The sequence below is a fragment of the Hevea brasiliensis genome, chromosome 15 (genome assembly GCF_030052815.1).
Source record: "Hevea brasiliensis isolate MT/VB/25A 57/8 chromosome 15, ASM3005281v1, whole genome shotgun sequence".
Lineage (NCBI taxonomy): Eukaryota > Viridiplantae > Streptophyta > Magnoliopsida > Malpighiales > Euphorbiaceae > Hevea > Hevea brasiliensis.
This window is the reverse complement of record NC_079507.1, coordinates 43,645,129-43,669,073: the sequence shown is the minus strand read 5'-3', so window position 1 is coordinate 43,669,073 and position 23,945 is coordinate 43,645,129.

Below are 23,945 nucleotides of genomic sequence, written 5' to 3'. Positions count from 1 at the left end.
AAATGATCAGCAAGGGGTGTGAAGCATACTTGGCACATGTGGTAGACACCCAAGTGGGGAGTCCAGCATTGAGGGACATCCCTACAGTATATGACTTTTCAAACGTGTTTCCTGATGAATTGCCAGGATTACCTCCGGAAAGAGAGGTGTAGTTCGAAATTAATGTTATGCCTGGTGTGGATCCAATCTCCATAAAACCATACAGAATGGCACCAGCAGAGTTGAAGGAGTTGAAGGTACAGTTGCAAGAACTACTTAAAAAGGGCTTCATCCGCCCTAGTGTGGCACCATGGGGAGCGCCAATATTGTTTGTTAAGAAGAAGGATGGCACTCTTCGTTTATGTATTGTTTGACCTAGGGTCTGCATACTTTTATGTTAGAATTAGAACTATATGTTTTGTTGTTATTCCTTTACAGGGGAATAAATTTTGATGCATTAGTGATTAGTCCTTAAGATAAGGATTGTGATAATAAGTGAAATTAGTTTTGGAAGAATTTATCGGCAAAAAGTATTTTCTAACACACCATAAATTATAAAGCTAAATGGCAAGCCTACTTAATGTAAGGCAAGAGGACGTAAAAGTAAGATGCGGTAATAGAATTGTTCTAGATGAAGGCAGAGATGTTCCAGTTGTTAATTGTTAATGGATATTGTAATCAGAATAAGTTTCAGGTATCGGTGAATTCGAAAAGGATAAAAGATAGGAAAGTTTGATCTATTGGGATGTATCGTAGTAACTATGCAATGTTCTTGATGTTCATACTGTAAGCTGCAGATTACAGTACTGACTTGAGATTATTGTGTAGAGCTACGTACTACCCGATAGTATACCTAGATAAGAATAGTTACCAACGGCATCTGTTTTGGTATAGTTATGCCAGGACATAATTTAATTGTTAGAAATAAGTTTGAAAATCCTACTTAGGGATCTAAAACTCAAAGGTTAGAATATCAAAAGGTTATAGTTCAGTACAAAAGGAAGTAAGTTATAGAATATTGACAGATAAACAGAGTTATGAAAGTAAAAAATTCGAACAATTGGTTCAAATATAACAAAGAAATGTTACGAATGTGAGAAAGACTATGGACTAGAATGGTCAGAGGACTAATGACTAGATAAATGATTCTAACATGACCTCAAGGGTCATTCAAGAAGGAACATGAATCGAAATATTAGACAGGACAATAGTAAGAGAAGATTGGTGATATACAACAAATTAAACGTTGTATTAGATTGTTAAAAGTCTTATACAAATTTGAGGAAAAGAAGATTATACGATCGTATAAAAAGGAAAAAAATAAACGTATGACTATTGTAAGATGACTATTGGGTAAAATTTCGTGGACGAAATTTATTTTAAGGGGGGGGGGGGGGCAATTGTAACACCCCTATGTTCGGTAATGCGTTCTACTGTTCCAGTGACCAGTGTTGTCCAGACAGCTAGGATGCCTAGAACTACACTTTGATATGAGTGAGGAGACATTAAATAATGAAATACAAGAAAAGAAAATACAAGAAAAACAAAGAAAAAATAATAGTAAAGAAATGCAACCAAGTTAAGCGAGCCGGGAATCCTAGCGATGGGTGACCGCACGGGGAAGTCACGGCGTGGACCGTTGACTAGCCCTGGACCACGGGGAACCCTGGAAATTAATTTTAAGACTTAAAGAGACATCAATTGAAGTATAAATATCATTAGAAATATCAAAGAAAAATTAAATAATTAGTACAAAGAAAAGTGAGAAATCGAAAAACGGACAAAACCCGGTGTTACCGAAAAATCGAGAATGCAACCCGAACAGGGGTATTGTGGTCATTTGACACCCCGAGTTGTCTTTTGACCTAAATGTCCATTAAAAATAAATAATATTACACTTGGAAAATATAATAAAAAAATTTATTTGGGGGTACCTAATGTAAATAGCCAAAAGTGGAGTGTAAATGGAGTAATTAACACATTTAACATATAATATTAATTAAATAAAGTTAGTGGAGAGTTAATGGGAATTATCTACACCTAAGTGGACCACTAACTCACCCTTTGGACAGCAGATTGAAGTTCATCTCCAAGCTCCAAATTTCAGCCGAAAATGGTGAAAAGAAGATCCACCATTGTTGTCCACTTGAAAGCTTCATGCATGCTTGATTTAAGCTTCATTCTTGGCACCTTGGGCAGTAGATTGGCAGCAAGAAGACCAAGTTTTGGAGAGATTTTGAAGAATTTCCAAAGTAGTAAGTTTGTATTTTTGGGTTATTGTTTCATTAAAGTTAGTAGGAATGTTATGGGTGTTTGATTTATGAAGAAATTTTTGAGTTTTGATGTTGAATGGGAATGTGCACTTTTGGCAGCCATGGAAGCACCTTGAAGGCAGTTTAATTGTTCTTGTAAATGGTGAATTAAATGATTGATTAAATGTATATTGTGTAGAAAATTGTTTGGATAATGTATACTTAGTATATGTAAATGTAAAATGAGATTTAAAGCTTGGAAAGTAATGGAATGTAAGTGTACCATTGTGGCAGTTTCCTAACTCTTGAGAAATGCTGGAATTCATGCTTGGTTTATGGAATAATGATGTTAAAATGTGTTGGTTGTTATGGCAGTTTGAATGCATGAATGATGGTGTGAAGTTGGACATGTAAATGAGCATGAATTGGTGATTGAATTGTTATAAATTGAGTTGGACAAATTCTGCAGTTGTTGGTGCACATTGAATGTAATTGCAAGCTGCCAAAATGACCTATAATATGTTATAAATTATGTTTAGGTTGTGGTACAACCAGAATTGGTTTGAATGTTAAGTTTGGTGAGTGTTAAAAGTGATGCTTGATGTGTATGCAAGAATTTCAATAAGGCAGTTTGAGTTTTAGGCCTAGAACTTTAAGTGTGTAACTCCAATTGGTATGAGACCAATTGGAGGTGAAACTAGGCACAAAATGTGCCAACATTTGTGAAGGAAGCTTGCCAAAATTCTGCTTGCAAGATAGCTTGAAAAATAACCAAATCCGGATTAACTGCAAATGAGGCTTGAAAATTGACCATTTGGGCAGCAGTTAGTGTTTAGGCCTTAACTCACTCAAAACAGGTCTAATTGACCTGAAATTTTAACCATGAATAGCTAAGACCCATATCTACAAGTCTTATGAAGACACCAAATCCCAGAAATGACCATAAGCAAGTCAAAGAGCTTGCACAAATTCGGGTCCAAAAACTGGCCGAACCTAAAATGACCTAAAGTGACCTAAAATGACCAATTTTGGTGCAATTTGACCAGCAATAGTAAAATGACCATAACTTGGTCTACATAACTCAGAATGACCTGAAATTTTGCCCCGCGTTCCATAAGACATAAATCTAAAAGTTTGTAGTTTTGACTGAAACCCGAAACCGAGGGAACTAGGTCGTCCGGCTAGGTCAAACTAGTATCCCGGAATCCAGCAAATTACAAGAAAATGCAGTATACACGGAAATGAAGTTGGTAACATGTACCAACCCTAAAAGACTATCGAATATGACATATTAGTAACATTAAAACCTAAATTACCTAAAACGCATCGAGGGTCGATATATTAAGTTGATTAAGCAAATAATAGCATTCAGTGAATTATTTATCAAACATTATCGTTAGAGACAGTTTAATTAAGTACTGAAACACTTCAAATTGTGTTTCTCAGTTAGCAAAGACTCAGGGAAGGGGAAGGAAACATTGAGTCAGAGCCAAGAGACAGTTATCAGAGGTTTGTGCACAACTAATTTTTAACTGATTTTGTTTGAATATTTCATATGATTAAATGACATACTTTTCTTATGTATTATGTTTAACAAGCATTGGATTTAATTCAATGATTATTGAAAATTGTTATAGTATGTATGAATTTAGCTTTGCGAAATGGTATTTCCACAAGTAGTAAGCATTGTTATGGATTGAATAAATTATGTTTTGGAAAATTGTGATAGAACATGTTTTGAATTGTGATGGTAATTTTCATGGAAAAATGCAAATTTATGATTTGAATTATGATGAGCATAAAAATTATTGGATATTGGAATTGAATTTGAATCGAATTATATTGTGATTTATGCTCACTAAAAGGATTGTGATATTGTTTTATATCTTTCTATAGATGCTTGACTAGGTTATTACCCGTCTCTCTCATTTGTTGAGAAGACAATGGAGTTAGTTGTGTTTTGATTATCATGGTACGTGCACAGGCTTAGATTTTCCTCTGATTTGAGGTTAGATCTAAGTTTATTTTATCGTTATGGCCCTTGCGGAAGATTCATTATTGTGATGGTACTATGCACGATGATTCGACCTCTCCGACCATAGAGAGTTAGAATCTGATTCGACCTCCCTGACCATAGGGAGTTAGAATCACATCAAATATGGCCCTTTCGGATTAGTCTTGCATAGTTAGTGAGTTAAAGAATGATTTTTAAGATACAGCATGGTTTTTGAGATACAGAATGGCTTTTGAATGGTAAACAATTGTGATTTCAATTATGATTTATGTATAATCGATTTTGTTGGAATTACCTAAATGGTTAGTTATGATTTGATAAATTGAATTTCATGATCGAAGTCATTTTATACAAATGATTCACATTATTGGTAAAGAATATTTTGAGTTTTAGAATTTGATGAGTATTCAGATTTCTAAATTATTTACTGTAAATTTTGTCAATGTATATTGTACTATGTTTTAAATTAGAGTTGTGCACCACTGAGTTCACCACTCAGCGATAGCTTTGTATGCTTTCGCAGGTAAGATGAGCATAGAGCAGTGAGTAAGTTTCTTTGAAGACACTTTCAGATCAGCTCTAGGTATATTATAGGTATACCCATGTACATAGGTTTTGATGTATGCATGTAATAATATGTATGTAAATTATTTGAGCAGTTGTATAAAAACTCTTGTAAAATATTTTGGTATGTAATTAAAAGTAAATTATTGTAAATGTAAGTTTGGGATTTCAATTACCTGAATAGTTTTGTAATATTAATTTTGAGTCTTGTAATCAATGAAATGTTTCTTTTATGAGGAGATTGATTTGATTATTGAGATTTGAATTATGAGTGCAAATGAAATTATTGAAGTTGTATTTGAGAAAACATATTGGGACCATTTTCTTTTGCAAGATTGAAGAACTGTTTTCTCAAAATACAGCCGGCACTTTGCCGAAATTTTGAAAAAAATTTTATAACACCAGATTTTAATCGATGATTTAAATTTCACAAAAATTGTTTTTAAAATCCCTTGTAGTATATCTAATAGGTTATCGGCAGGCGAAGTACGGTAATTCATTAGGTGTACTACGGGATCATGTTACATCTTACGGGGGAGTAGGGTGTGACATAACCCATGTGTAGAAATTTTTTTTTTTGCAACGTGTTTCTGTGGAGACCTGGACAGAGCCTCCTCTGTTTTGTTAGCATCTGGCGGGTTTCACTAGTTACCTGTTAACATGTTCATATTCATTTCACACTTTTCCATATCATATTCTACTGTATTATATCATTCACAATTATTTATGAGATCTCCAAAAGGTATCATCTATTGCATTCATATAGAAATTCATAGACAATAATTTACAAGTTTACATTATAATCTCAAGGTTTAATTACAAGTCCAAAATGAAATACATCATGTGTTTATGTACAATGAATAAAAGAACAAAATCTAAACATACATAGGCCCTACCAATAAAATTACAACTGTCGAGGTGACTAGTAGACACTGACAAATCTGATCAGCCTCTGTATAAGCACTACTGCTGTTACTGCTGCGACTGCAAGGACTGGTCTCCAATACCTACGTGATGGAAAACCAACGCGCTAAGCATAACGCTTAGTGGTGCATAATTTATAATAACAATATCTAAACAATTGAATAATAATTCTATATGGCAATTCATAATTTCTAGATCTTTTGCATTTTCATTGCACTTTGGAAACAATTAAAATTATCGGAATCTTTTCTGTTTACTTATTGTATATTAAGTCTTAATTAATTTTTATCCGTATCCAAGAAACCTATAACAGATTATAAAAACTGGATACACGAGAGTATACTAGTTAGACAGCCATATGTCTATCCAGTATACATCAGTTATGTCAGGCATAAAGCTTGCGGGTAGGCATTTAAGCCATATATAATATTAGGCACAATGGCCTACGGGCAGGCATAAAGCCTATAGAATAATCATGTTAGATAGATTTTATCTGTTAATGATTATTTTTATGGGCAGTACTGCTATCTGTAGTCCATTGGTATACCAATTGATCTAAATTAAATAAATAAGTCTAGGTATACTATGGGCAATTAACATTATTTATTATTTATTTGTAATGTTCATGTCACTTTATAGTGGAAAAATAGGTCCCACATACCTCTTTCATGTGATTTAGTGTTTAATGGTTTTTTTGGGTTAAATTCCTACCATAAGATAATTTATCTCATGAACCTTTCTTTGGTTTCAGTTTTTGTGTCTTACTTTACCTATCCATTTGATCAGTTTGTAGCCATTGTTTGGCCACACGTCCTTCATGGAAGTTGTTCCTCTATGTCTTATCTTTACTTTCCATTTTGAATCATGTCAATTTGATTTTTAGAACTCAAGTTATGGTGAGATAACCATAACTGATTCATTTCCAGATTCTGGTTCCTTAACTAGGTAGCTTTTGGACTTAAACTTTACCTAATTAATGGAACATGTTACAGTCACTTTTAGGCATTGTGATCTTCAAAGAAATTGTTTTTCTATGTCTTATGATCATTGGGAAATTTGTATCACAAATTTTCAAGTTTTTTGGAATTATTTATGGCCAATTAACTGGCCCGGACTCATGTACCCTGTGCCAATAGGATTTCAGTTCAGGCCAGTGACTGCAGGTCAACTTTTGAGGTCCTTAGATTCATAATTTGAGAAGATTTCTAAAATAAAGTTGGAGCCCTATTTCTTAGGTTTCTGGAAAGCTATGGCTCATCCCAATTGGATTTTTCTAGTGGGAGATATGACTAAAAGACTGTTCTGGGGTCAAATAAAGTTTAGTTAGATTTCAAGTTTTGATGTATTGAATTGTTCTGACAATTTGACCTAGTTCTCTTGAATTCTGGGTTTTGGTCAAACTACCAATTTTGTAGATCTGTGTCTTGTGGACATTTTTCCACTAGTTTCATTACATTTGAGTTCTTGTAAACCAAGTTATGGCCATTTTGCCAAAACTGGTCGAGTAAGTTTATGTCCAGCAGTTTCTGGATAACCTAGTTTTGGATAGTTTTGTAACCCAACTTGGCCAGCAATTTGGTTTGGTTTAAGGCATTTTTGGGTTCTGTGGTCTTCATGAAAATTTTAGCCCTATATCTAAGCTTTCAATGGTATAAAATTCAGGTCATTTGGCCAGTATAGAGGGAGTTATGATCAAATGAATACGTATTGTTCATTTGGTCATTTTCTGGGTTTTATGCCGGGTCATCCGAATTGGGACAATGTTTAGGTCAAGTTTTGGACAAAATTTGGGCATGGTTTCTCCATGAAAAATGGAGTGTTTTGGGTTTGGTTTCGCCTCCAATTGGCCTTATACCAATTGGAGCAACACACAATCAGTTGTGGCTCAAAACTCAAGCTGGACTCATTGAGTCCCAAACCTGCAGAAAAAGCACTCCCAAATTTTCAATCTCTTCCTTACTTCAATTGGCATATATAGCACTTCTATAAGCAACAATTTCATCTCAATTAGGTCAATCTCAAGCAAAGACAAAATTTCTCAATTCAAGTACATAAACCCTAATTTCAAATTTCAAACTCAAACAATTTAATCCCTTTCACTTTTCATACATATACTCACATCAATCATCATATTTAAACTCATTTATATCATTTGAACACATCAAAGCCCACCACTTTTCTTGGCTGCCGAAATTTGGAGGCAACATGAGTTCATGAATTTCTTATTAATTTCTTATAATTTTTACTTATCTCAAGTCACTTTCAAGGATTAAAAGAAGAGTGAGAAAAGAAAAGCACTAACCTCTTGTGACCCAACTTGTAAACTTCCTAAAACTTCAAATTTCCTTCTTCTTATGGGTAGCTAGAGCTTCCTTATGGTGTAGGTTAAATTTTTAATGAAGAGGGCTAAGGGTTTTGATGAGTAATAAGGAGAGAATCAAGCTTTAAGCTTGAATAAAAATGGTGGAAGAAGGACTAAGGCAGCCGGCCATTTAGAGAGAGAAGAGATGAAGTGGAGAAGAAGACTTGTGGTTGGTGGCTTTTGTCTCTTATGTCTATATGTATATTTATTGTACTTAATTCTTTATTTTATGTCATAAGCCTTTCTCTTTTCTTTTCTCTTCTTTTCTTCTTCTTTCTCTTCTCATTTTTCCTAATTCAATTTATAAAGTTTAATTTATGTTAATTAATAAATTCTTTTAAATTTTATTTTATTTTCTCTAAATTTTTTCTATATTTTCTTAACATTTATTCCATCAATTTATGTCTCCTCACTATAGTTTAAATGTAGTTCCAGACATTTTGACTGTCCGAACAGACATTAGTCGTTGGAATAGTAAAATGTACGAACTACTTACGGTGAGGGCGTTATAATTCTTCCCCTCTAAATAAAAATTTCGTTCTCGAAATTTACCTAATGTGAAGAGCTAAGGGAACTATTGCCTCATCGTCTCCTCGCTCTCTCATGTTGCTTCTTATGTGTTGTGGTGTCTCCATAAGACTTTCACTAATGGGATCCTCTTATTTCTAAGTTCTTTCACTTTCCATACCAAGATTCTGACTGGTCTTTCTTCATATGTCAAATAAGGTTGCACAATTATCTCCTTTGCTGAAATGACATGTGAAGGATCTGATCTGTATCTCCTGAGCATCGACACATGGAATACATTGTGAATCTTGTCCAGCTCAGGGGGTAAAGGTAGCCTGTAGGCTATTGGACCCACACGTTCAATGACATCATATGGACCAATAACTCTAGGGCTTAACTTACCCTTCTTACCAAATCTTAGCACTTTCTTCCAAGGTGATACCTTGAGAAACACCTTATCGCCAATCTCATACTCTATATCCTTTCTCCTCAGGCCGGCATATGACCTCTGTCTGTCTGAGGCGGCTTTCAAATTGTCTCTAATGAGTTTCACTTTTTTCTTAGTCTGTCTCACCAAGTCTGGGCTCACTACTTTCTCTTCCCCCATTTCTGTCCAACATAAAGGAGTCCTGCATCTCCTCCCATACAATGCTTCGTATAGAGCCATTTTTATACTGGTTTGATAGCTGTTATTATAAGCAAACTCTACCAAAGGAAGATATTTCTCCCAACTTCCTTCAAAATCAATGATGCAGCTTCTTAACATATCCTCCAACACCTATCATATCATATCATTCATGTCATTAGTGTCAGGTCATTGTTATCATTTCTTTTAACAATTACAATAATTCATTAAGTTCTAAGGGTTAACTTAATCACCCTTTCTGACTGTCCATCTGTCTATGGATGAAAAGCCATACTAAAGTGCAGCTGAGTGCCTAAAGATTCCTATAGCCTCTTCCAAAACCTTGAAGTAAATCTCAGGTCTCGATCAGATATGATCGATGTTGGCACTCCATATAGCCAGACTATCTCATCTATGTAAATCTCTGCTAACCTCTCCAGTGAGTAGTCAGCTCTAACTGGTAGGTAGTGAGCTGACTTGGTTAATCTATCCATAATCACCCATATAGTATCATGCTTCCTCTATGTCAATGGTAGCCCAGTGACAAAATCCATGGTTCCACTCTGGTATGGATATAGGTTGCAACAACCCTGATGGAACCTGATGCTCAACCTTAACTTGCTAGCATGTCAAATATCTGGTCACAAAATTACCAATCTCTTTCTTCATTCCAGGCCACCAATAATGTGCTTTTAGGTCTTGGTACATCTTGGTACTTCCTGAGTGCATAGCATGGAAGCTACTATGCATCTCTTTCAAGATATTCTTCTTCAGTTCCTTATCTCCTGGTACATATATTCTGCCTTTATAATACAGGCACCCATCTCCTTTTAACTCATAATCAGTCTCCTTCCCCTCTTGAGTTCTGCCCATAACAATTAGAAACTTTTCATCCCTTAGCTGTGCTTCTTGTATTTGCTATAACAATCTTGGATTTACAAGCAACTCAGCCAAAAGTACCCCATCCTGTGCTAAAGACAACCGAGCATTTAGTGCTCTCAAAGCCATCATGGACTTCCTGCTCAGTGTGTCAACCACTACATTTGCCTTTTCCGGGTGATAGTCGATCACACAGTCATAATCTTTAAGAAATTCAATCCATCTCCTTTGTCTCAGATTGAATTTCTTCTGGGTTGGCAAATATTTTACTCTTGTGATCCATATATATGTAGCATTTCTCACCATATAGGTAATGCCTCCATATCTTCAATGCAAATATTATTGCCGCTAATTCCAGATCATGAGTTGGGTAGTTCTTTTCATGTGGCCTTAGCTGTCTGGAAGCACAGGCAACTACTTTCCCTTCCTGCATTAGAACACACCCAAGCCCATTATGAGAGGCATCACTATAGATCACATAGTCTTTCTCTTACTCTGACTGTGTCAACACTAGAGATTCTGTAAGCATAGCCTTTAGCTTCTCGAAACTGGTTTGACGCTTATCATTCTAGTCAAACTTTGCATTCTTATGCAGTAACTTAGTCAGTGGGGTTGCAATAAGGGAGAATCCCTTCACAAATCTCCTGTAGTATCCAGCTAACCCCAAAAAGCTTATGACCTCTGTTACATTTTTTAGAGGCTTCAATTCAACTATTGCTTCAATCTTCTTTAGATCTACCCTGATCCCATATTCTGACACAATGTGTCTAAGGAAGAATATCTCATCCAACCAGAAGTTACACTTGGACAACTTGGTATACAACTGCTTTTCCCGTAGTGTCTGTAGTACTACTCTCAAGTGTTCATCATGCTCCTCCCAGTTCTTAGAATACACCAAGATGTCATCTATAAAGACCACGACGAACCGATCCAAGTAAGGATGAAAGATACAATTCATTAGGTTCATAAAAGCTACTGGTGCATTTGTCAGTCCAAATGGCATCACTAGAAATTCATAGTGCCCATACCGAGTCCTGAAAGCAGTCTTAGGAACATCTGTCTCCTTCACTCTCAACTGGTGATAGCCTAATCTGAGATCTATCTTGGAGAATACTCCAGCTCCCCTCAGCTGATCAAACAGATCATCTACCTGAGGTAAAGGGTATTTATTTTTCACAATCACCTTATTCAACTGCCAGTAGTCTATATATAGCTGTAGTGTACTGTCTTTCTTCCTTACAAATAGCACTAGTGCTCCCCAGGGCGACACACTAGGGTGTATGAAGCCCTTGTCTAGTAGCTCCTGTACTAAACTTTCAACTCTCTCAGTTCAGTAGGTGCCATCTTATATGGAGCAATGGAAATCGGTGCAATACCTAGCATAACCTCTATGGCAAACTCCACTTCTCTATCAGGTGGCAAACCCAGCAACTCTTCTGGAAACACATCCAGAAATTCACATACTGTGGGGATCTCCTGTATGCTTGGGCTAGTCTTCCTAGTGTCAATCACATGTGCTAAGAAAGCCTCACAGCCATTTCTTAACATTTTTCTGGCTGCTGTGGCTGATATGATAGTAGAAAGACAACCCGTTCCTTTTCCCACAACTGTAATCTCATCCCCTTCTGCTATTTGTAGTGAAATCCTCTTCAGCCGACAATCTACCATCGCCTGATGACTTGATAACCAATCCATTCCCAATATCACATCAAACTCATGGAATGGTAGCTCAATCAAGTCAGCTGGAAACTCATAACCCTATATCCTCAGAGGACAACCCTTGTAGACCTTTTTCACCATGACACTATGGTTTAAAGGGTTTGTAACTTGTATGTCCTCCTTCAACTCCTCTACTTATACCCCTCTACCAACAGGTGGTGCAATGCACACATAAGAATGTGTGGAACCAGGATCAATTAATGCACATATAGATAGATCATAAAGTGAGAAAGTACCCCTTATGACATCAGCTGGCTCTGGCTCATCTCGAACTCTTATAGCATAGGCACGGGGTGCTACTTTAGTCTCCTGCCTCTGAACTGTCTCTGCAGTAGGCCTCTGTGATGTACCAGCTGTATCAAGCCTTGCAGGTCTTCTACCCGTCTGTGCTGCCAAGGTAGGTCTCTCTGTCTGGGGTGGAACAGTGGGAACACTAGCATGCCTTTATGGATAATCCTTCAAGAAGTGCTCCGTAGACCCACATCTGAAACATCCACCAGTCAATAATCTGCACTCTCCTCTATGGGGTCTACCACAATGTGTACAAGCGGGTGGTGGGGCTGATCCCCGTGTAGCTATACCCAGAGAACTATCCACTGATGCACCAGACTGTCCTCCTTCTCTCCTTGGGGCAAATTGGGATTTCTACTTCTTACCTCGACCCTAAGTCTGACCTTGAAACTCCTTGGGCCTCTTACTACTCGTGTCTGCTGAACTAGACTGACCAGATCCAGAACCCCTCTTACATTGACTGTCCTTTCTGGACTGGTCTTTATTTCTGACTCTCTCCACATCAAGGGTTGATGCTACCAACTGGGAAAAGTCAATGAAGTGATGAGATGTAACTATCAACCTGATATTGTCATTCAATCTATCCTCAAACCTTCTGCATTTATCAGTTTCTTTGGGCATTACCTCCAATGCATATCCGCTAAATATCACGAATTCCTACTCATATTCGGATACTGTAAGCTGCCTCTGTCTCAGTGCTAGGAATTCTCTCCTTCTAACCTCTAAGTACACATGACTGATGTATTTCTTTCTGAATTCAGCCAGAAAGAACTCCCAAGTAATCTATGTAGACTGTACCACTCTCGATACTGTCACCCACCATCTATAAGCATCCTCCTGTAGCAGTGACAGAGCACACTCCAACTGCTGCTATGGGTTACAGTGCAACTGCTGCAATACCCTCTCAGTCCTCTCTAGCCAATACTCTGCTGTGGCTGGATCATCCTCCTTCTTACCCCTGAAGTCAACTGCCCCATACTTTCGCAGTCTCTCTAATGGGGATCTATGTACAGGTTGTGGCTGTGGGGGCAGTGGTGGCTGTACAGGTGATGGTGGTGGCTGTGGCTGTGGCTGTGGAGGTGGCTGTGGAGGTGGCTATGGCTGAGGTATAGCTCTGGTGACCTGATGGAGCAGCTGAATCATCTGTTCCAGGAAGGCCTGTTGTGCTCTCCCCGTAGTGCCACGGGATGACTCAGCTCTACTGCTTCACTCCCTACTAGGAGCAGGTGCGAGTGCGTGACTCTCTTCCTCCTCCTCTATCGGTCCTGGAGGTCCATGCTTTGAAGGATCAGATGCCATCGATCCTATACAATAGACAAAGAATAGATCTGCATTAGTGTCACCTCCACTCTATTTAAAGGCCCTTGCATATGATGCACTCTATCTATTTCTAACTATCTAGGTTTAAGACCGCCTAAACCTCTGCTCTAATATCACTAAATGAGACGCCCCTTACCCATCTACTGTATAGCCGAGCAAGAAGTGCCACATTCAGTGCCGGAGCACCCTATCTTGTCTTATTATGTCCATTGTCAATTTTTAAAATCATTTAAAAACGGTAATAATCCATGTGTAGAATTTTTTTTTTTGCAACGTGTTTCTGTGAAGACTCAGACAGAGCCTCCTCTATTTTGTTAGCATCTGGTAGGTTCCACTAGTTACCTGTTAATATGTTCATATTCATTTCACACTTTTCCATATCATATTCTACTGTATCATATCATTCATAATTATTTATGAGATCTCCAAAAGGTACCATTTATTACATTCATATAGAAATTCATAGACAATAATTTACAAGTTTACATTACAATCTCAAGATTTAATTGCAAGTCCAAAATGAAATACATCATGTGTTTATGTACAATGAACAAAAGAACAAAATCTAGACATACATGGGCCCTACCAACAAAATTACAACTGTCGAGGTGACTAATAGACACTGGCAAATCTGATCAGCCTCTGTATGAGCACTACTACTGCTGCTACTGCTGCTGCTGGGATTGATCTCTAATGCCTACGCGATGGAAAACCAATGCACTAAGCAAAACATTTAGTGGTGCATAATTTATAATAACAATATCTAAACAATTGAATAATAATTCTATATGGCAATTCATAATTTCTAGATCTTTTGCATTTTCATTGCACTTTGGAAACAATTAAAATTATCGGGATCTTTTCTATTTACTTATTGTATATTAAGTCTTAATTATTTTTTATCCGTGCCCAAAAAACCTATAATAGATTATAAAAACTGGATATATGGGAGTATACTAGTTAGACAGCTATATGTCTATCTAGTATACATCGGTCATGTCAGGCATGAAGCCTGCAGGCATGCATTTAAGCCAGATATAATATTAGGCACAATGGCCAATGGGCAAGCAAAAAGCTTGTAGAACATTCATGTCAGACAGATTTTACCTGTTAATGATTATTCCTATGGGCAGTACTGCTATCTGTAGTCCCTAATTGGTATGCCAATTGATCCAAATTAAATAAATAAGTCTAGGTATACTATGAGCAATTAACGTTATTTCTTATTTATTTGTAATGTTCATGTCACTTTACAGTGGGAAAATAGGTCCCACATACCCCTTTCATGTGATTTAGTGTTTAATGGCATATTTGGGTTAAATTCCTACCATAAGATAATCTATCTCATAGACCTTTATTTGGTTTCAATTTTTGTGTCTTACTTTTACCTATCCATTTGATCAGTTTGTAGCCACTGTTTGGCCACACTTCCTTAATGGAAGTTGTTCCTCTATATCTTATCTTTATTTTCCCTTTTTAATCATATCAATTTCTTTTTTAGAACTCAAGTTATGGTTAGAAAACCATAACTGATTCATTTTCATATTCTGGTTCCTTAACTAGGCAACTTTTGGACTTAAAATTTACTTAACTAATGGAACATGTTGTAGCCACTTTTAGACATGGTAATCTTCATAGAAATTGTTTCCCTATGTCTTATGATCATTGAGAAATTTGTATCACAAATTTTCAAATTTTGTGGAATTATTTATGGCCAATTAACTAACCTATACTCATGTACCCTATGCCAACAAGATTTCAGTTCAGGTCAGTGACTGCAGGTCAACTTTTGAGGTCCTTACATTCATAATTTGAGGAAGGTTTCTAAAACAAAGTTGGAGCCCTGTTTCTTATGTTTCTGGAAAGATATGGCTCATCCCAATTGGATATTTTTAGTGGGAGATATGACTAAAAGACTATTCTGGGGTCAAATGAAGTTTGGTTAGATTCCAGGTTTTAATGTATTGATTTGTTTTAATAATTTGACCTAGTTCTCTTTATTTCTGGGTTTTGGTCAAAATACCAATTTTGTAGATCTATGTCTTGTGGACATTTTACCATTGGTTTCATTACATTTGAGTTCTTTTAGACCAAGTTATGGTCATTTTGCCAAATTAGTCGGGTAAGTTTATGTCCGGCAGTTTCTGGACAACCTAGTTCTGGATAGTTTTGTAACCCAATTTGGGCCAGCAATTTGGTTTGGTTTAAGGCATTTCTGGGTTCTGTGGTCCTAATGAAAATTATATCCCTATATCTAAGCTTTCCAATGGTATAAAATTCAGGTCATTTGGACTAGTATAGAGGGAGTTATGACCAAATGAATACGTACTGTTCATTTGGTCATTTTATGGGTTTTGTGCAAGGTCATCTAGATTGGGACAATGTTTAGGTTAAGTTTTGGATAGAATTTGAGCATGGTTTCTTCATGGAAAATGGAGTGTTTTTGGGTCTGGTTTCACCTCCAATTGGCCTCATACCAATTGGAGCAACACAAAATCAGTTATGGCTCAAAACTCAAGTTGGACTCATTAAGTCCCAAACCTGCAGAAAAAGCACTCCCAAATTTTCAATCTCCTCCAACTTCCTTACTTCAATTGGCATACATAGCACTTCTATAAGCAACAATTTCATCTCAATTAGGTCAATCTCAAGCAAAGACAAAATTCCTCAATTCATGTACACAAACCCTAATTTCAAATTTCAAACTCAATCAATTCAATCCCTTTCACTTCTCATACATATACTCATACCAATCATCATCTTTAAACTCATTTACATCATTTGAACACATCAAAGCCCAACACTTTTCTTGGCTGCCGAAATTTGGAGACAACATGAGTTCATGAATTTCTTGTTAATTTCTTATAATTTCTACTTGTCTCAAGTCACTTTCAAGGATTAAAAGAAGAGTGAGGGAAGAAAAGCACCAACCTCTTGTGACCCAACTTGTAAACTTCCCAAAACTTCAAAGTTCCTTCTTCTTATGGGTATCTAGAGCTTCCCTATAGTGTGGGTTAAATTTTTAATGAAGAGGGCTAAGGGTTTTGATGAGTCAAAGAGGAGAGAATTAAGCTTTAATCTTTAATAAAAATGGTGGAAGAAGGACCAAAGCAGTCGGCCATTTAGAGAGAGAAGAGATGAAGTGGAGAAGAAGACTTGTGGTTGGTGGCTTTTGTCTCTTATGTCTCTATATATATTTATTGTGCTTAATTCTTTATTTTATGTCATAAGCCTTTCTCTTTTCTTTTCTCTTCTTTTCTTCTTCTTTATCTTCTCTTTTTTCCTAATTCAATTTATAAAGTTTAATTTATGTTAATTAATAAATTCTCTTAAATTTTATTTTATTTTCTCTAAATTTTCCTATATTTTCTTAACATTTATTCCATCAATTTATGTCTCCTCACTATAGTTTAAGTGTAGTTCCAGATATTCTGGCTGTCCGAACAGACATTAGTCGTTAGAACAGTAAAATGTACGGATTACCTACGGTGAGGGCGTTACAATTATAATGCAAGAAGACTAATATGGCTAATATGCCTCATGAAACCAAGGGAGAAAATGGCTTAGTAGCTTGATAGTGACATGGCATGAGATACCAAGTAGCATTATGTGATAGCAGCAACTCATCATTGTGATTGAATGAAAAGAAGACACTTAGAAAGGTTGTTTTCTTGAGTGGAAGATAACTAATCTCAACTAATCGAGTTTAGGGATTGGAAATCTCTAAAATTGATAGACCACCAAGTTTAGGGATTCCTATATCCTTAAAATATAAAAGCCAATCCATATGAGAAGAAGATAGGGATTTCTTTCGAAAACAGAGAAAGCTTCTTCTTCTTCTTCTTCTTCTTGTTTTCTCTCAAGCCAAGTTCTTCTGCCTTTTTCTTTTTCCAATCTCAAGGACATTAGAAGTTGTTACCTTGAGATTTAAAGGTAGAGAAACTATTTCTCTACTAACCCATACAAATACCCAAAGGTTAAACTTATCTTTATTATTGGTTTGGTGGCTGACCAAGAGAGACACATAAAGGGAGATCTTTAGTTCAGGGATTAGGCAATCAAGATCACATGGTTCATGTGGATAGACTAGAGGATCCACAATTAGAGATCTAGCTTCCAGAAGGGTGGAATTTGATTTTGCACCCCATCAAGTAAAAAATCCTTAAACCCATGATTAGATTTTTGGGTTGTTCATAATCTTAAATTTTCTAATAAAAAAATGGGCTTAAAGCCAATTAGGGTTACAAGTGTTATAACCATATATTGGGCATGTTAATTGTTAACATAAAAATGAAATTGATAGCATGTGATGCATGACAACTAGGTTTATTAAAATTAAAATTGCCTAATTGTCCAACCCTACTGCTTTTGCTCCTTCAAAGCAAAGGAAAAAGGTTTTGCTGTCATTTAGGTTTCCCAGGAACAGGTTTTGGCACATTAGGCATTTGGTGGATTCTTGGTTCACAGTGGTTGGATCTCTTTGAAAAGTTTTATGGCTAATGTGCCTTTGATGTGTTATAATTATTGTGGTGCTCAACAAGTGTTTAACATGTATTTTTTTGGCAGTACTTTTTTTCTTCTCAATGTGTTAGCCTTGTGTTTTTCTTATTAATTTCTTATTTTGATAGTTGTGTGTTTATGTGTTTTTAGTTGCCTTTTCGTTTATGTCTTTAGTCCTTTTGCCTCTCTTGGTTACTGATCAATTGTTGCCAAGTTTCAATGTTCTTATTTTTATTTCAATAAAATTTATTTGGTTATTAAAAAAAAATAAAAAAAGGCAATTTAATTTCTTTCCAGTTAACCTCATAAATGAATTGTTTTGAACATAATAATGATCATCCAACTTCTTTTCTTCAAAATTTGAGTATTCAAAATATAAATCAACTTAAATGTGCCAATTTTGATTCTACATGAATGAAAGATTAACTTTACTATAGGAATGACAAAAGAGTGGATAATGTTTTTATTGAAATTTTCGAAAACAACAAAGATGAATATGAAGATACCAATGAAATTTAAATAAGTAAAGGTTCATTTGAGCAGAATGATGAAGTAGAAAAGGATCATTTGATAAAATATAAAGATGATAATCCAGCTTACACAATTGAAGGAGAACTTCAATAGAATGATGGAGTAGAGAGGATGCTCAATTAGTGAAAGATGTGGATGGCAATCCAATCATTATGTGGATAATTATTGTTAAATATGTAATTCTTTTAGTGCGAGGTATAAAGGAACACTCTTGGAAAGTAGAAGTTATGGGGGATACTCAGCCAAATGGTTGATTTAAGATGAAGGAATCATGTAAATAATAGCATGGTATAAGTTGAAACTCCTTTGGATGATCTATTTCAAACTTATATACCATAAATTGATACATGAAATTATATTCATGAGAAATTAGAGGTTAAGTATAAAGATCTACCACCTCCTCTTGCCGATGTTGATGATATTGATGAAGAAGCACCACTTCCTCCTAATGTTGAATTTATTGATGAAGGAACACCCACTCTTCCTAATATTTACATTTTCTTTTATAAAGAATCATCACCTAATGTAATAGTCATTTTATGATAATGAAGATGAAAAAGTTAATCATCTTCAAGAAATTGAGCGTTTGGTACAACATCAAGAAGACAATATAAATAGTTTAGTATTGCTAAACATTTTTCTGTTTCCTTTTCTAATTTCTACTAATAAGTCTATCTTCATAAGGTTAAATTTTGTAGTTTCTTTTATTAGTTAGTATGGTAGTGTTGCCATCATAACCAAATATCTTCGATTTGTATATCGGCTGGATAAGTATGATTTCGAGTATAAAGTTATGACTTGTGAGTAAAATAGAAGTCACTTAGCAAATCAAAATTTGAATGGTCTCTGTCTTATCTTGGTTGATGTACACAATTGCTTTATCTTATTATTTGTATTTATTTCTATATACCTTTTGCTCTATAAAGTTTGTAACCAATAAATAAAATCAATGAGGTAAAATATTGATATTTGATAATACTTTAGTTATTATAATAACTTTATTGCAATGTCTGGATAATTTTATATTCAATTTTTTAATTTTTTTTTCTTTGTTAAAATGAAATACCTATGTGGAATTTGCAAGGCAATATATTAAAGAGTTAAGACAAATATTTTATATTTATGACCCTAAGCTGGAAAGGTTTTAGAGGTGTGAGTATGCAACGAGAAAGAATATTCGATTTATAATTATTAAAAGCTAGGATTGAGAATAGATAGATCAAGCTAGTATCTATTCATAGCTTAAGGAATGTTGATAAAGTTAAGTTTGTTATCACAAAATAATCTAGAGTATGTTGTATTCTACACCATAATTGGGGGACATACTAGAGTTCATGCAAATCCTTTATTTATTATTCTAAAGATTAAACTTCTAGAAATATTAGTCTTATCTTTTTTTTTTTCTCTTTTTTTTTTTATAAAGCACAAGTTCACATTATATTTAAAGTTAAATTGGAAGTTTGTATTTATTTGTTATTAAGTAAGAGCTTTTTGTTGTTTTTGTGAACCTTTTATAATAGTATAAGTCTAAACTTTATTATTGCATCTATATTATTCTATATTAGGATAAATATGATTTTAGCTTTGTATTTGCAAAGTATTTGCTTTTTCTAAATATGCATATGAGCAACTCATATTGACTTTGGGATATCATTTAAATGATGGTGGATAACTGCATCATTTTTTCTAGAAGATACATTTTGATATCTAATAAGAAGTGAGAAGGGCTTACTTGTAGAGATCTTGTGTTTTTATATGAAAATGAGTATGTAGAGCTGATTTTAATAATGACTTGAAAAAATATTTAAAATATAATTTATTGGAAATTTTAAGCAATATATGAAATGTATAATAATATAAATGAGCACATGATTTGTAGCATGTTGTTTATATTACAATGAAAGGTATATTAAATGTGCTCTTTTTGAATATTGTAATTAAGCATCTAATATTCAAAAAGTTTTTTGTTTGTTTCTTATTATGTATTTAGCAAGTTCACAAATAGCGTAATTTTCATTAGATAGAATTAAAGCTCCATATGAACATTAAATTATTTTACTAATAACATGAACAACTAAAATTATTATGCTATACATATTATAATACTCCTCACCCAAAATTATTGTGTTATTCCATATAAGGACTTTTTAGCCATTTATTGCCTCATTTTCCCTCTATCAATACGCAACTAATTTTGAAAAGAAATATGCCTTCAAGGTACTAAAGAGAAAAATGACTTTAAAGTTATACAGAATCGTGGCAACCATGTGTGTGTGTGTGTGTGCACGGCGCGCGCGTGTGTGCATGCTTGCGTGCGTATGCACATGTGTACATAATGAAGTTAAAACTGCTTACCTCATTTGAATTATCATTTTTTTACATGCATATTTATGTTAGCACTCTTTTTTGAAATGACTTAAACACCTAAGAAGATAGTGCAAGTTGAGTGGACTTTGTCAACATCTCCTGACACTTTAGATAGAATGTATAATACCTAATACTCTAGATAAAATGTTATAAGACCATAAATAAATAACTACATGATATCATGGAAGAAATGAAGTATCTGATGAGGTGAAAGATAAATGAATTTATGGAAAAAGATATCAAGGCCCTTCCTTATGCTCTAAGATTACCTTTTAATAAAAACTTATGAAGCATTATTAAAAATTATTGAAAATGCCAAGATGGTTACTGCTCGAATTGCTAAGGTTATGCAAATTTTAAATATTTCTTTTGAAATCTAATGAGTAGAGAATTTTTTTTGATGCACAGATCTTCTTGCTGATATTGATGAACATCTTTTATAGTTAAAAATACTCTTTTTCATAATTTAGATAATATCATTGTCATTTTATTTTTGCAAGTTTAAAGTGTACTTATGATTCTATCATGTTTTATCTCTTAGTTAATGAAATTTCCTTTTTCTTAAAAATTCTCCTTTTTTCAAATTTTTCTATTTTGTTGTGATAAGAATTCAAGTTTTAGTAACTTTATTGTATTGGAAGGGATAAAAAAAGAAAAGAAAAGAAAAGAATAGAGAAGAAAATTATACCAAGATAAAAACATCAAATCATATGTACATAAATCTAATTAAACTATGCACTCTTCTAAAATTCATTATTCTTAAAAAATCAAAAGAGAATAAATCTAGCTAATAAAGCTTTCAACACCTAATCATTCCTGGGCAGAGATAGACTAATAAAGACCCAATAAGGAGAGTAGTAATCAATTGATTAACATTTGATTTATCAGATACATTCTCTTCTAGTATAACAATTGCATTTAATGTAAATCCAATGACATTATTTGATGTAGCTTTTGCATTTGAAGGGCCTTTTATATTTCGCTTCATAAGGAAATAATAAATAACAATAGTAAGCTTGAATAGTTTAGCCTTAACCTTAGCCTTATATCATATGACCCATACAAACTTTTGCTCACTCTAATAATAATAAATCCATATTTTATTGTGACTCAGGAAGCTAATGAGCTGAGTTGAGTGGAGTTAGCTGAGTAGGTAGCTAATTCGTTAGAGTGTGTTGAGTTGAAAATCATTCATTGGATAGTTAGGTTAAAGAGTATTTATACTTGTTGTAACTAAATAACTGAAATGCATTACAACTGTATAAATAAAAATATAGCATGATTGTATAGTTACATAAATAATGAAATAAAGAGTCTCATTCTCTCTCTCTCTCTCTCTCTCTCTCTCTCTCTCTCTCTCTCTCCTATTCTCTTTCTCGACTCTATCTTTTGTTCTAATCTCATCCTTAATTTCCTTCTTCTGTTGTTAATTACTAGTGAAGAATGGTAGTTGAGTTGAGTTCATAAGCCAAGAACTTAATGATTTGGTACTGAGTAGTTTGAGTTTGGGGACCAGATGATTGTAGAATTTGTTAAAGAGATAAGCTGGCAAGTAAAATGCAACTTTTGGAGGATTGTATGCAAGCTTAGAAGTTGAGATTTCATGAGATGCATGCTACTATAAATAGAAACTTGGTAAGATTGGAAGAACTAATTGAGGCAAATCAAAGAAAGAATCAAGAGGATAATGCAGAGCTAAGATAAGAGCTAAAATAAGAATAAAGTGTGATTAAGTAGAAGATAGACCAATTATTGGAATTGCAAAAGGTTTCTCAACCCTTTATAGGTAAAAAACCTACTTTTCCCTTGTTCTGCAATTGATTTCTGAGACTAATTCTCAAATGAATGAGACAAGAGGTATTCTAAGAGGTTACTGAATTTAGTAGTGAAACTATTGGAAATAAGGGTAATTTTTGTAAACTAAAAGACCAAAGTTTCACAGTTAATATCATTCCTCAAGTGTCATCTACGAATAAGAATAAAGAGTTGATCATAAATAAGGATTCTTCGAGTTAATATGATAATTCCCAATTTATTAATCTTGAACTCCTTAAATTTTTCACGATTCATGATAAGATTTGTAATGACCGAAACCAGGGACCGTTACCGGCGCTAGGGATCGAGTCAATTTAAGGCTATAGGAACCCGCAATAAGCTGGAAACCTGTGAAACGTATATACATTCCTACATCTCACCATCTTAACATACATCAAACTATTACACCTTAGTTTTTTCATCCATACATAAACATTCATAACATATAAATGGTTCATAATTTGAACCTTAACATTCATAAGATCCAAAGTGTAACGGCTCATCATTCATACCCTCAAAAGGGTTAACACAACATATACATCATTATAGTTCAAATAATTATTACATTTTTCCTTATATCACCAGTACAGTACTATCCATTCATCAATGACATGTCCATCTACTCATACGGTATACATAAGGAAGGGTTAAGACTACCCTTAAAGCTCTCTTTTTAAAAGCTCTTCCAATCCTGTAACCCTGCACCTAAGGGTTAGGGGAATGGGGTAAGCTTATACAAGCTCAGTGAGTAAACTAACTATCATTAATTTCATAATTCATTCATACATGTGTAATACATCATTTACATGGATTTTCACATTGTAGACATTTCACATAAGATGGACATTATCACCAATAACTCTCCAAACTTTCCTTTTAAACATGACCTGTGTCATGTATCCAGGGGCAGTTATCAAATCTCTCTTGAAAAGAAACATCAAGATCTCCCCTTAGGATTTACTTATGGATCTATAACATTATATAAAATAACATGGGGTTGGTGGGGTTGGGGGGGGGGGGGGGAGAGGGGGAGTAATGGGTTATCCAATATCCATCAATGCACCAACAACAATTTATACAATTATGCAACATCTTCGTGTTCTAGATGCATATATCCTAAATAAGTATGACATGATGCATGAGGATGCTCATTAATTATCTGTAAAGAGTTTTCATTTTATTAAGGTTAGAGTTACTCACCCCTTATAGCCTATCAATCTCCTTACTCGAACGGGGGCTATCCTCGGATCCTTATTTTTCTGAGTCCCTTGAGCCCGATCCTATAAATTGGACCTT